The following is a 6,335-nucleotide window of genomic DNA, read 5'->3' on the forward strand; positions in this document are numbered from 1 at the left end:
ACAGATTTGTTTATGTTTTATTTAAAAAATCAGAGTATCCTTTTGAAAAATAATATTGTGGAATTTGTTCCCAAAATATGATAAAGATATTATCAAAGAATTTCTGAGGAAATGTATTTCAATTATACTAAAAATGTTGGGATGCCATCATCAATACAATACATAAGCATAAACGGAAAATAATATAAGCCATACAACATATATTATTCTACTGGCGTGTAATCCATAATTCTCTTATCTGATCATCACACTGGTGCTCTTGTGCGCCTACCTATAATACAAGAAAAAATGAGTGGGTCAGGGTTGGGAGCCTAGTGAGCACATAGGGTTTTCAACCCATAATAATTAAGTTCTTTAATTTCATCAAATCATTTAACCCGATTACCTGTTCCCGTTATCCTCACTTTCTTTGCCTAAAGTATCTAATTTCAGGTACCTAGCCTAAGGGTTATCTTCGCTATTGACAATAATGCTTAGGGTATTTTTCAGCAATATATGTCAGTAAGGAAACCATGAGGGGGATGGAATACACCTGGTGAACACGTCGTTCACAAACACCTATAGGTTCCGAGCCCGCCAGCATTCTACTAGACTGTCTAGAATAGTTGTGGTTGACACCTATACTCTGCTAGATGACTGGATCAGCTTTAACATCAAGGCCTCTCATTATTTATTTCATCTTTCATCATCTATATTATCTGCCCATCTTTACCCAACATATTTATAGTTATAAAATACATATATACAGTTTAAATCGAGTAAAACATGTATAAATCGTTCATCTAGCGTAGATATCAGGAACACATATAGGAAGTAATTTATATTAAATACGTCATATATATGTGTAAGATGAAAGTAACTATGCACTCATTTGTTAAAGTGACGAATCGTAATTTGGGCAACTCTTCGATTCAAATAATTATATTTTCCTTTGACAAAACCTAGTATCATTATCACTAACTCTTAGTATTTTATTTATTGCGACTAATTATTAGTCTAGATTTATCATTATCTCAAAGTCTACTTCAAGATCTATCAATTAAAGAACAACCAGGTAGGATCATATCGGAGGTAGGGTCCGTTTGGTATATGAAGTATATTGTTTGGAAATCCCACTTTAAACACCTCACTAAATCTAGCCTAGACATCATCTCCGTAAGTAGATCAATTAGTCTAATAACTTGGAATCACTGATAAATCTTGTTTATAGGTTCATAATAATGATAATGAACTTAAACATAAGTGATGCTTAAAGTACGGTAAGCATAACTCAACTGACAGGTGGTTTAGCGAGAAAACGGACTCTGCGCGGGTAGAACTTCTGCGCCGAAAGCTCTACTTCTTGGGGATTTATGGTGCTCCGAGGCTTTGCTTCTAACACCTAGGAGGTTCTAGGGATAGGATTAGAGGCTTTGGGGTGTTTGGGAGAGAACTGGATATAAAGATGTGAGGAAAAGAGTTATTTTCGAGCTTTATTTATAGGCTGCTAGCGCCCAAGTATGCGGGGCATACTCAAGAATCACGTTGGGCGTGATGGGTTTTTATGGTTTATGCGGGTTTTACTAAAAGATTACGAGAGGAATAATATGCCACGTATCGCAATCTCATTCCAAGTCGTGGGGAAGAAGTTGTGTCCTAGATCTTGCCACGTGTCACTCGCTGATTTAATCCAAAATTTAATTATCTTCTAAAATCCGTAACTTTCGCATATGAGCTCCGTTTTTATGTTATTTATATCCACAAATAGGTATCGACGTGATCTATAACTTTCGTTTAGAATCCGTCGGCAAATTTTTATTTATTTTTAAAGTTCTATTTTAACATGTTTAGACAGATAAAGTCCGTTAAAAATTCATAACGTTGTCATCTGATGTCCATTTTTGACTGTCTTTATATCGTTGGACTCCTATTAACGAGATCTTAAATTGTTGTTTTGGCTGTGTCAGCTAAAATTCGATGGATCTAAAATTCGATGGATCTAAAATTCGATTTCCGGACTATATATTGCTACGTTGAATCTAAAATTCATAACTTCTTCTAACGGAGTCAGATTTGGTTGTTCTCTACATGCACGTTTCAGGTTTAATGTTTACTACAAATTTCGTTTATATCGTTAAGGCTAAAAATTATTTCGTCAAAAATTTACTTTCTACGATACTTGGAGTCGTGCCGGTTAATCACAAAAACTTCGACGAGTCATAACTTCTTTGTTATAAGTCGGATTTCAACGTTCCTTAAATGTCTGAAATCCTTGTTACGACCACTTCTAGTTTCTTTAAAGACATTGGGTCTAATTATTCTTTTATTTTAGACACATATATTATTCCTATTTTACTACATCGTTATAAGAACACATATTGCACATAATTTACACGTAAATCACATAATAGTCAAATAATTCTTCTTCGTTACATAAAATAGGTTACAATTGTTGACATTAACCATTACATCATTATAATAATGCTTAGTCAGAAATGCGGAAGTTACAACAATAAACATATATTAAGATAAAGATTGTCATAGCTAAATTGTAGGAATTTCTATTTAATTAAATTATATGGATTTCCTATTATACCCTTTTAGCCATTTCAAAGTTACGTATTTAGTACATCAGTTTTCTAATATACATAAATGGTCCAGTTAATTATAGCCCTAGATCTAATTATTTAGAAGGTTGTGATCTGTTCTCGCATTCTCAACCTTTTAGATGTTCTCATTTGATCCTACTTTATATATATATATATATATATATATATATATATATATATATATATATATATATATATATATATATATATATATATATATTTATATATAAACAATAAAAATATATGTTTAAGTTGTTAAGAAGGGAGTGGTAAATATTAAAAAAATGTGTTAAGTTGGTCCGATATATATATATATATATATATATATATATATATATATATATATATATATATATATATATATATATATATATATATATATATATATATATATATATAGGGCTAGGTTATAGTGTGGATGGACAACTATTGTGCGGATATATGGACAGTATAATTCAATGAGAATTACTAAGAGAACAAGTTATTTACTAATGTGAATTCGTTGAACCTCACACAAATATCGTCATTTAATGCATTCTCACTAATTCTTATTCATTTTTATTTTCACACGTCATTTTTCATTCATTTTTATTCTTACAGAATACGACTCAATAAACATTCTGATAGAATGAGAATAATAATAAAAAGTCTATAATAACCTTATAGACGATTTAATTTGTGAGAATGTGTGATAATGAATTTAATTATGTAAAATTGACGTATTCATATAATGAAACAACATATTTTCTTTGTCAATCTCAAAGAATAACACTGTCCACACATCCGCACAATAGATGTCAATCCACATTTGAACCTAGCTATATATATATATATATATATATATATATATATATATATATATATATAATCTTATAAAGCATTTTTAGTCAAATGCTGAATTTTAAGTCGTACAAGCCCTTAAGCACTGTCTACAATCATTTTAAGCATTGACGAATCTTGGATATTGGTTTGGTCAATATTAGACAAAGTCAAAATAACAATCACTGTTTTGGACTAAGTCCCATGTATACATTAACAGTATTACAGAAAATTAAGGAATCAATTTGGTAAAAAATGACTGGAAATTTCTTATTTTCAGCAATCTGAATCGGTCAGAATTGGCCGAAGTATTCCTCAACTTCGATGTTATATAACATCTTTCTTACTTTCTCTCACTGTTGATTCAAATTTTGAGCCAGCGACAACACCACCAAGCTCTACCACCATCATCACTGTCTTCAACCATAAGTGTCATCATCATCTTCACTACGTTTAACCACAAACTCTAGCCACAACGAACCGAATAACCACCACCACTCATGTTGATTCCTATTTTGATTTCCCTTTCTCTCCCTTTCCGCTCTCTAAAAAAGCCCCACCGTTGCAACCTTTACCATCAATTACACCACCACACACAACCCCTTCTCTCTAAGAAACTGAAGATCTAAACCAGAAGTCGCAAAAACTAGGTTATAGAGTTCTATATATCTCTTTAACTGTATATGTGTGTGTGTGTGTGTGTGTGTGTTTGTTTGTGTTTACAGGTCCTAAATCTCGACCCTCTTCATATATGTCCATATCCAGGTAAGATTAAATTTAATCTTATCGAGCAACACCACTGCACACTACCCCTTCTCTATTTAAGTGTATTTGTTTGTTTGTGTTTACAGGTCCCAAATCTTAGCCCTGTCAATAACCTTCATTGAAGTTTTGTATGAAAGAGAAATATGACATTTTTATATTGACTAACAGGTGCATAAAAATTCTCACACCAACCTTAAATATGCTTAAAGTTTCTAAATTTATCTTTCATACAAATTTATGCTTTTGATTGTGTCTATCCAGGAACAATAGACGATCTATGAAGCTTTTATGTGTTCTCAATGGAATATCTTTGAGGCTTGGTTCTCTATCACTTCAATTCAATATCCAGGTGAAAAATGAATTGGTTTATTTGCTTGGATTTTGCGCTAAAGAAGGCAAGCAGGTAAATTGCTTTTTTGTCCTTTAGTCATACATACACAATATATATAACATTCATTTTGGGAGATGCATTGAATTGTAGATGCTGGTTACGAGTTCATATCTAATGACACTCTCCGAGAGCACTTACCAAGTATGTATGCCTTAATAAACTGCCTTATCTTACTTCTTCTATAATCAAATTTGATACTAGAATATATGTTACAGAAAATTATAAAAAATCATTGACTTTTCTATGAGATTACTAGTCATACTGGTCTTCTGGATTTAGTGTATTCATAATTTTTTAGGGGAACTATACTAAGCATAACTTTTAGTGTATTCATAAAGTAATAGTTTAGGTTTACGGTGATAATTGCTTTTGTTTTCCATGTTTACCTTGACTCGACTAATTCTTGATTCATGATCTAACAGATAAAAGCGATGATTATAGCCTTAGTATTGTTGTTCTTGAAGCCTTGATAGTAATGCACCCCCACTAATGTTCTCTTCAATTGGTTTCATCTTTTTTTTTTCAATTTCATTATGGTACTTTCTTCTTCCTTGCTACAACTAAAGTTTTGATAAAACACCTTAATTGTGAAGTTTGAATATGATGTTGTATGTTCCTATTTTATTCTCATTTTTTCTAGTTTTTACATCCCTTTTAATTTTTCCTGTTGTTCCTCATGCACCATTTTAATGATTATAACGATAACACAACCATTTTGCTATAATCCTCAATTATTGTTTTTTTGGTTGTTCATCATACACTCTTTCAATGATTCAACAGGTATATTGGAGTCCAGAGATGGAGAAGTAGCTACAATTAGGTCTAACTAGTTGGGTTAAAGCTGGCATATAGTTCTTAAACTATTCAGGTACTTCATCATAGTCGAACATAAAAGAATCTTTGAGGGGAATTTAAGTAATTCCATTTATGCAATGCTTTTTTATTTGAATTTTGTGAATTATGATGATGGTTTTGTGGGTATTATACAACTTTATTTGTTGTAGGTTCATTCTATAACCACTATTTCTTTTGAATGCTTGCAATGATTAGCAGGGGCGAGTTTACATCTGATGTAGGTAATTCATATTTTTTTTAACATGTGTGCAAAACGTTAAAATGAAATAATTACTTCCACTTTCCTTTACTTTATCACAAATTTTATTGGTAGAACTTGACATATATTTTTTCAGGTATTGATAATATTTGGTAAATATGTGTTTCATAAGATACACATCCACTGTCATTGAAGTATCTGGAGTTCACACGTTTGTTGACACCTGATTCGGGGGATATTATCCAGTAATTTGGATATTAGTCTAGACGGACAATTTTACCCTTGTTCGTTTTTTTTTTCAATCTTATAAATGATGGGTGAGAAGGTGGGGTAATTGAATCAGTGAGAACTGGTTTATAGGATTTTGGTAGCTATTATAAGGTTATTGTTAATAGATTTGGTACGCATGTTTAGATTTTCTACTAGATATGGGTATTTTGGGACCAAGAAGGATGTTTATAAAGCTGGAGAAACTGTTTTGCTTATTTTTAGTGATGAGTTATTAATCAACTCTTTGATCGATTAGATCTTTGTAACAGGTATGCGATGAACGGAAAAAACAGTAAACAAAACACAGGTATGAATCAAGATGTGTCGAATGATTAGATTACTCGATCCTCATCAGAGCTCGACTAAGAACTTCCGCTGTAGAGGATTCTAGGGTTACAAAACAAGAACGATAAATATGCTGAACAATAAATCTCTAATCGTTACTAAT

The sequence above is a fragment of the Lactuca sativa genome, chromosome 6, assembly GCF_002870075.4.
Source record: "Lactuca sativa cultivar Salinas chromosome 6, Lsat_Salinas_v11, whole genome shotgun sequence".
NCBI classification, from domain to species: Eukaryota; Viridiplantae; Streptophyta; class Magnoliopsida; order Asterales; family Asteraceae; genus Lactuca; species Lactuca sativa.